We start from the raw sequence: 9108 nt of genomic DNA, 5'->3' as shown, positions 1-9108 counted from the left end.
ACCTTCCAGGATTGCCTTACATGGAAACAGATCAATGGCAAAATTGGTAGATACTGCAAAGCTTTTGCAATAAAAGCTTTTTATGTATCTCGTTCAAAGCATGTAAGTGCCTTTTAGATCACTGATTGAACTGTAGACAGTATAAAGTGGAACCTTTTAATACTAAAATAAATTTCCAGAGTAAAAATTCCATTATAGGGAAAAGTGTTTTTGCTGCAGCGGGATAGATAATAATTCTTTCACACATAATGGGATTCATGAAATGTTTGATGATAAACAGAAGTCCTTTGTACAGCCATAGCAAGACTGTACCGTTTGTGGGGGCCACTATTAGGTATATGGGTGGCATCGTATGCTATATTCCAGAAGGTGATTAGAAGGAAGGCCTAATGATGGGCCAGGTAAGAGGGTAAAAAGCACTCTCATCAACAAAAAAATTGGGGCGATAAAATAAATAAGCATAACCACTTTGAAAGTCGCAAGAATCCTTTAATTTGGATTGATGTCATTCAGCAACAACAAAATAATTTCCCAAGCTTGGCACTCTTTAAGAGACTCCCAAGTTGAACTTACTGAAGTGAATCGTTCATCCGCCTCCTGATATCACCGGGAAAAATATTGTTGGCCTGCTTCCCGTGTAACTTTTTGCAGCCACAATGAATATTTTCAACCCTCTCTCCCACAAACGATTCCGCACTTCCAGGAATACAGATGTGTGAAAAGGTTATAAAGTGGATGCTCGGGTTGCGAACGTTCGCAACCAGCAGCGCCGTGTCTGCGCACGTGTGGGTTACAATTCGGCGCTACTGCACGTAGCGGGATTTAGTGGTTCTGCGCATGCGCGAGCGCCAAAACCCGGAAGTAACCCGTTCCGGTACTTCCAGGTTTTGGCACGTCCGTATCCCGAAAATGTGCAAACTGAAGTATCTGTAGCCCAAGGTATGACTGCATTGAAACCAGAAAGTGGGAATATATATGAAGCCCTCTTGGAGAGGGCTCACAGCAGCAGCTGGTACCCTTGGGAACCTGCTGAGAGCCCTCTGCTTCTGACACATGGGGTCTTCTTTCCTGGAACTCCTTCAGTGAATGCCAGGCAGTTGCCACTCTAACTGCTCACAGTAACCCCAGAGCACCTTACCAACAGTGCAGAGATAAATAGAAGGGTTGTCCACTGACGTAGGAGACACGGTGGTTCTCAAACTCTTTTCCCTGGGCCACACTTTCAGACCCTCCAAGTCTTCCTATCTTCCAAGGACAGTCCTGGATTTACAGAAGCCATCTCGGTTTCTGATTTGATCCCCAAATGTCCCACTTTTCCCCAGGATGTCCCTATTTTCAATGGAAAAATGTTGGAGGGTATGGTAGGACGTCCCTGTCTTCATCAGAGAAATGGCAGAAGAAATGCACTTTCAGAATAAAAATGTTGTTGCGCCACACTGATTTTTTTTTATATCGATAGGAAATACCGTATTTTTCGCTCTATTGGACGCACCGGACCATAGGATGCACCGGACCATAGGAGGGGGAGAACAGGAAAAATTTTTTTTTTCTTGTTCTCCCCCTCAGAAACAAGGTGCGTTCAATAGCAGGCCTTACCGCTGCCCCCGAGCTTGTGGGGCTGGCGGTGGGGGGAAGCGCTACTTTCTCCCACCACCAGCCTCAAAGATCCCTGAAGCCTTTGGAGCGCAGCTGCACTCCAAAGGCTTGAGGCTTCGGGGACATCCTTTGTAGCCTCCGCAGGGCGGCGGGGTGCCTTCACCCCGCCGCCCTGCGGAGGCTTTGCGCAACCATCCCGAAGCTGGAACAGCGAGACGGAGGGCTGCGCAGCGCCCCGTCTCGCTGTTTTGGCTTCAGGGACAGCAGGCTGCTATCCACAAGCCTTGGGAGCCCAGCGGGAACTCCCGCCGGGCTCTGAAGGCTTGCGGAGAGCTGCCCGAAGCCGAGGGTGCACAGCACCGTGCTCCCCGGGCTGCAGGCAGCTGTGCGCAAGCCTGCGGAGCCTGGCGGGTACATTGGAAAACAAAAAGAAACAACTCCTAGTATTCCTTGAACCGCAACATAGAACACAACAACTTTATAATATGATCATGGGACATCGAGAAAGTATGAAACAACGCAGCTACATAAGAACAGGAATCATTCCCAAAATATAAGCTGTTAATTATACAATGGTGACAGCAATGCTCAGTAAATGATCAACAGTCTGCTACTGTAAAAGGTTAAGGTGTGCCTCTTATATATAAGCCCCAGTGATCACTGGCTGTAATTTTTGCATCTCATAATTTTCTGCTTCATATACCTGCCAACTAATATTTCATGTCATATAATAATATAATAATTTATTATTTATACCCCGCCCATCTGGCTGGGCTTCCCCAGCCACTCTGGGCGGCTTCCAACAAAATATTAAAATACAATAGTCCTTAGATATTAAAAGCTTCCCTAAACAGGGCTGCCTTCAGATGTCTTCTAAAAGTCTGGTAGTTGTTGTTCTCTTTGACATCTGGTGGGAGCGCGTTCCACAGGGTGGGTGCCACTACCGAGAAGGCCTTCTGCCTGGTTCCCTGTAACTTGGCTTCTCGCAGTGAGGGAATCGCCAGAAGGCCCTCGGCGTTGGACCTCAGTGTCTGGGCAGAACGATGGGGGTGGAGATGCTCCTTCAGATTACTGGACCGAGGCTGTTTAGGGCTTTAAAGGTCAGCACCAACACTTCATGCATCTTACAAAGCGAGCTTGACCTCTGGAAAAGTTATGCCAGAATAAATTTGATAGACTTTAAAGTGCCACAATACTATTTTGTTATATATGCTTAACATTGAACTGAAGAATGGAAGGAGAGTTTGCTGGATCAGGCCAGTGGCTCATTTAGTCCAGCATCCTCTTCTCACAGTGGCCAACCAGATGCATGAGGGAAACCGGCAAGCAGAACCTCAGCACAAGAGCACTCTGTGGTTCCAGCAACTAGTATTGAGCATAGCCATCATGGCTAGTAGACCTTGACCACCCTCTCCTCTATGAATTTGTACCAAATCCTCTTTTAAAGCCATCTAAGTGGGGGAGTGAGATTCATAGTTTAACTGTGTGCTGTGTGAAGCAGTCTTTTCTTTTCTCCATCCTGAATCTTCAAAGTTCAGCTTCATAGGATATCCATGAGTTCAAGTGTTACGAAAGAGGGACATTTCTCCTCTATCCGCTTTCTCCATGTCATGCATAATTTTAAAAAGCTTCTACCATGTTACTCACCTTTTCTCTAAACCAAAGTCCCAAATGCTGCAGGAGTATTTTCCTTACGGTTGCGCTACAAGTTGTGGTTCTTTTCTAACAGATTTGCTGTTTGCTGACCACTGATGCACTTTCTCCCATTTCTGCACTGTTTGCGTGCAGTTCTGCCTACCTAGAAAATATGAACAAGCTCATTCCATGAATATGCATTCTACTTATTTTGCATGAAGCTCTCGTCAACCTACTATTGCATTTTTTTTAAATTTTAAAAAAACGCAAACGGCAGCTAATCCTAAGCTAGCCCTTTCCCAACCCATCACATGATTTGCATAATAAGTCACCCAGAACTGGGATACTGCCCTATTGAGTATTATTATTATTATTATTATTAATAATAATAATACCCCACCTTTTCTTCTGAAGGGACTCAAGGCAGCTTACAGGGGGGGGAAAGACCCACTATGACATAAACGAGGCGCAGGGGGAATCATTAAAACAACAACCACAATTCAACATGACATCTACCAGTGCATGTACAGTACTGCACATTCAAACTTAGCACCGGCTCCCCTCTTCAAACGCGCATGCGCGAGAGGAGGAGTGGGCAGGGTTGGGAAGAAGCGAGAAACGGCCGTTCCTACGCCATTCCTACGCGGGAAATAAAACTACACTTCCCAGAATACATCGCAGCACGCGGGTGGCATGGGGAGAGAGAGAGAGAGAGAGAGAGAGAGAGAGAGAGAGAGGAGGCCGTTTGCCTTGCGACGGCGGCCGAGGAGGGGCAAACGTAACAAAAAAGAAGCCTCGTCGCTTTCGGGAGGTAGGGCGAGTGGATGAATTAACCAATGAGGTGCCGCGTCGCGCGGGGGCGGGAAAGAGAGGAAGCCGAGCGCTGGACTTTGACAGGGAAGCGGAGAGAGCGAGAGACTCGCGGCGGGAATTTCAGAGCGGGCGGAAGGAAGCGAGCGAGCAGAGGAGGGAAGCAGGGAGGTATATCACAGAAGTAAAAACAAAAGTAAGGAAAGGCCGTTGCTGCAGCCTGAGGGGAGGCAGGCGCCTGTGAGGGGGGCGAGGCGAGCTTAGGCCGCCGCGGGCCCAGGCTGCTGGCTCCTCTCTTCGCGCCCTCTCAGCATTCCCAGCTGCACAGTGTAAATAACGATGACGATAATAATAATAATAATAATAACAGCAGCCTCCAGGGTAGGGTTGGGAGGGCAACGCTGCTGAGGCGATGTGAGGCGGGGTTCGACTAGATAACCCTTGGAGTGCCCCTCCCGGTTCTAGACGTGGGCTGGCAGCTTGCGGGGTAGGCGGAGCCACTCGGGAGGGAACTTTTCTGTGAGGATTTCCCGAGGGGTGTTTGCAGAAGAAAGTATGGAGTTTTGTGGCACATAATTATTACTAATTATTATTAATAGAGAGTGGGCTAGAGTCACTTTTATCAGATACAAACGGGGAGAAGAAAGGGCGTCTGCATCTTATTCCATTCCTTGCCCTCCTCCCCATTATTGAGATTCCTTAAAATCATTATAGCTGCGCTCATTATCCTTGGAGGTGCTGGAGGCAGCTTAGGTGGCTGTGTCTCTCTGCCGCCCATTTTGTTCTCACGCGAACCATTGGGAGTGAGGCATGTTCAGGAGAGAGGCAGGGAGTAATAATAATAATAATAATAATAATAATAATAATAATTTATTATTTATACCCCGCCCATCTGGCTGGGTTTCCCCAACCACTCTAGGGCGGCTTCCAACAAAATAATAAAAATACAATAAAACATCAAACATTAAAAACCGCTCAGTGTGTGGCTGGGTGCAACCCTAACCTCACTTGGCCTGGGTATAAGCCCCGTGGAATTCAGTAAGATTTCTTATTATCTATTACATTTCTTGTCATTTTGTCTTGCCCAGGAAAACCCAAAGCAACGTTGCAACTAAATAGACGTGGTTAGGGCTGCACCGCAAATGGGGATGTTCACCAGGGGTTGGGGAGCCTCTGGCCTTCCAGATGTTTATGGACTACGGTTCCCATCACCGCTGACCATGGCATTGAGCTGATGGGAGTGGCAATCCGACACATCTTGAAGGCTGCAGGTGACAATCAGCCAAAACTGCACCAGCCACTGCACCGTGCTGGCTTTGGAGATGGGGGAAGGGGGTTGTGTGCTCTTGCACACTTTATCTCACACACAACCTTCGCCTGCTGGAGGCTTTTTCATTATCTCGCTTTGTATTGAAGCCCATTCCAAAGGGAATTCACTTTGGTGTAAATGTGGCGGGTTGTATTCCTGGTTTATTTTCACACACACACAGCTCAGGATACTCCAGGTCAACAAGTTTTAATGCAAAGCAAAGGCATCGTAGTGGCAGAGTTTTTAGAGCTGTCATGTATCAACAGAACTGCAAGAGAGCCATGCTGAATCTGTCCAAAAAGATGCACACACTTTGGCACACTGCTTTTCACAGTGGGCAGTGAGATGTCATCTTGTAATTTGTCCCATTGTTTGACCTTGGTATCAGCTATTTGGAAGGTACACTGCCCCTGAACTTCGATGTTCCATGTAGCCATCATGATGGACAGTACAATGCTCTTACAAGGAAGTTCTGTAGTGTTCAAAAGGTCTTACTCTCTAGTGAGACTGTTTAGGATTGTAGCTTAATCTATTCCAGAGTGGGATCTATGTTCGGCTTTTGCCTCACAAGCAATGTTTGGCATCTTAAAGGTTCATGTTTATTACAGGGCAGTATTTTGTGGGCTAGTGTTGATCTGATGAAGCTAACTGTAGTCCACAACAGCTTATTATGCCATAATTGATTTATATTGTGCCTCTTATCTTGCAAGCCATTTTAAAAAATTGTATATCCTATATTCTTGGGTCTTGGAAATCCAGGTTCACATTTCTATCCATGAAGTACAGAGGGCTCTTCTAATAAATTGCTATCTTCCTGGTAACCTATCTTGCAGACTTGCTGTGAGGCTAGAATAGCAACAACGTAGTCATGTAACTGAATAAATTAAGTTAAATATAAACAATTTGAGAATATATGCTTACGGGATCTGCACTGACAAGTGACTGACAAGGAAGGAGATTTTAGGAGTTGTAGATACTTGAATGTGAAAAGGTCAACCCAGTATGCCGTAGCTGTGGATAAGTGGAATTAAATTATGTATTATTTATATGCATTCATATAATAAAGTGTCTTACTATAACCAGGTGGAAGATATTTTTAGAAGTCAATATCCTGTATAGGTTTCACTTGGTAGTTCTAGTGCTCTGAATGATTAGTGCTGTCACACCACTGATTCATCTCTAGCCCAGAGGACTGTCTACTCTGACTGGCAGAACTCTTTTTCTGCTGCCTGATAGTCTTTGAAACTGGAAATGTCAGGACTTGAACCTGGGACCTTCTGCATGCATTTCTATTGTATTTCTGCGTTATTATTATTTTGCTTTTGCACATTCAGATAAAATGCCTAAGAGAATCTCAAAAGCAAATTGTCCCATGTAAAAATGTGTGTGGACTTTGTTTTGTACTTCCATTTACCTGTTTTTAATAAAGAGGAGGTGAAATAGCTTAATGGGAGTTTTGTTAATGAGTTCTAAATAAGGATTTCTCATATATTATTATGGGGTTTGTGGCATATAAACCCACAGAACCTGACATTACATGTCATCTTCTGCTAACTCACAAAAAAGGTGTACTAAAGGCCTGAGAAGAATTTTATTCTGTGTACCACCCTGAGATCTTATGATGAAGGGCGGTATATAAATTTAATAAATAATAAGGTGCTAATTGCTTTGGAAAGTATCTGTTTCAACTCTGGTTGGCATCCATCTGTCATTGGAGGAGTGCTCCTTTGGGGGTGAAGTCAAACGGTTGGAAAGTTGCAGTGCTGGCTGTGGCTATAGAGACTGATGCGGGAGAGACATGTTTTGTTGCAGCTGGGGAAGATGAAGGCATCCGGTTGTGCTGCTGCAGATGTGCTATGGCGTTTCTTCTCTGCACTCCTTCCAGTGGTCATTCCTCCTCTGGTCACTGCTGGATACACGACCTGCGTGCCTGTCTCCAGGCTCTGTGGTAGTCTGCAAGGGATTACAACATAGCAGGGTTGATGTTCCCAGCCTTCATGTCACATCCATTGCCTGCTGTCCCTGGCACTTTATAAGAGCTTCTGGGTACACATGTCTTAAGCAGGAAAGAGGCAGGAAGCCTTGCTGCCTGGGCAAAGTACTCATACTTTTTTGGTTCCAGCCATTTGTAAATTACTAAAGTATCCATACTCATTTTTTCCCCCTTTCTCCTATTTGATAAACAGTGCCCCCTCATTTAAATAAGAGGAGAATCTAATTTCTTTATTTTTGAGGTTGGACGTGGGTGTGGTATGTCCCCTGTTCCTTGGGTTTTCTTAGAAAATTTTATCTATGCAGTACTTACAAACTTAGTGGCACTGCCTGATCACTAAAAGGAAGCAACCTTGCTGAAATAAACAGCAGTTTGTGGTGGATTAGAGCACTACCAAATGAGGAAGGACATCAGCTGTTGAATCATTCTGTGTTCCCACACAGCAGAAACTTTGTGTTCAAAATAAATTAGAGGCATGTTCATTTTAGTTCTGTTCAGCAGGGATGGAAACATATAATAGGAAATGGCTGCTAAGAAACAAAGTGTGCAGGGAGGGAGGGGGGAGAAAAATTAACGGCAGATGCAATGACACTGAACAGTCATTCATGCCCTAGTTATGTCTAAGTTAGATCATTGTAACACACTGTTGAGGAATATAATGGAGCAAAAATGACTGTTGCCTAGTGAGAGGTGTTCCAAGTGCGCCACCTGAACATTATTTCAACTATAATACTTGCCCGTACTATTTGCTTGTTCTTCTTGCTTCAAACATAGCCAAAGAAAGATTTATTATTATTTTAAACCTCTCTTGCAAGCCTGAGTTCATTCTGAGCTTTGGCCCACCTGACCTTCTCCTTGCAACTCTTGGCTACTCATACATACTTTTACTTTGTGATTTCTCCTTTCTATTTCTTATACTTTCTCTCCTTACATCTCAGTTCATCTGTAAGCTCCTTATGCAGTCACACTGGTTTATTTAGGTGCCTCCCACTTTTCTTTTTTGTTGGAATTGTCTACCTTAGTATTTCACCTTTAAGAAACTCCCATCCGTCTTGGACTCCTTTCTCTTTGAGTATTTCTGACCATGGGATTTCACCCAGTAGTTCCTTAAGCTTTTTGAAATCAGCATTCTTAAAGTCTAGTTTCTATGCCATTTCTTCCCTCCATTTTCAGGGTAGAATATATCATAAATTACCGTAGTTTGCATACTTTTTCTGTGTTCAGAATTTGTTTTTTCACTAGAGAAGAATCTATTTTAGTTTGCAAAGTTACAGACCCTGGGCAACAAAGTCCTGACCTAGTTCCTCTGTAGCTCACACATCTTCAGACTCTTCTCACAAAATCACGAGGACTACTTAACTTGCCTCTCTTCCCTGACCCCTTCACTTAAATAAGATGAAGAAGCAAGGCTGCTTTCAGAATACAAACTCCATGCAAGTGTCAGGTCGGCTAGAAAGCAAGTCAGAAGCCTTGTGACCTACACCTACCAAGGGGGTGCTTTAAGAAACTCCCATCCATCTTGGACTCCCTTCTGTTTTATTTTTTCTCACTATGAGATCTTACCCCAAGTGTCCTTGAACTTTGATAACTGAGGCTCTCCTGGTGATCTTTCTTTCACCATATGGAGTATGGTGGATGGGAACAAATGATGGGCCCTTTTCATAATGCTGAACTTTTGTTCTGTGGCCAAAATGTAGTTTCTCAGAAGAAACTGTAATGCTTTAAAGTGGCCTATGTAATTTATTAATGACTGCGGTTACTGCTT

General features: G+C 44.6%; 1 protein-coding gene and 1 long non-coding RNA gene across 7 annotated transcripts in view; one reads left to right on the top strand and one right to left on the bottom strand.

The window, feature by feature from the left end:
• Nucleotides 1-2053: 2053 nt before the first annotated feature.
• LOC128407351 (uncharacterized) lies at nucleotides 2054-3821 on the bottom strand. Of its 2 annotated transcripts, none has more exons than XR_008328776.1 (3): nucleotides 3760-3821; nucleotides 3244-3394; nucleotides 2054-2740 (listed from the first exon to the last, which is right to left on the bottom strand). It is a non-coding gene; the product is annotated as an uncharacterized LOC128407351 (long non-coding RNA). The 2 variants fall into 2 exon arrangements; XR_008328775.1 differs by lacking the exon at nucleotides 3760-3821 and adding an exon at nucleotides 3632-3748.
• A 239-nt stretch (nucleotides 3822-4060) lies between these two features.
• The window catches only part of VRK1 (VRK serine/threonine kinase 1), a 44739-nt gene continuing 39691 nt past the window's right edge, over nucleotides 4061-9108 (top strand). For 2 of the 5 annotated variants that reach the window (XM_053375582.1, XM_053375562.1), the window contains exon 1: nucleotides 4061-4212. The gene's annotated coding sequence lies outside the window, so the exon portion shown is untranslated. Of the gene's footprint in view, nucleotides 4238-9108 lie in introns of all 5 variants that reach the window. The other 3 variants (XM_053375572.1, XM_053375553.1, XM_053375589.1) reach the window with 3 other exon arrangements.

This window comes from Podarcis raffonei, chromosome 1 (assembly GCF_027172205.1).
Source record: "Podarcis raffonei isolate rPodRaf1 chromosome 1, rPodRaf1.pri, whole genome shotgun sequence".
NCBI classification, from domain to species: domain Eukaryota; kingdom Metazoa; phylum Chordata; class Lepidosauria; order Squamata; family Lacertidae; genus Podarcis; species Podarcis raffonei.
This window is presented reverse-complemented; position numbering and strand designations above follow the sequence as displayed.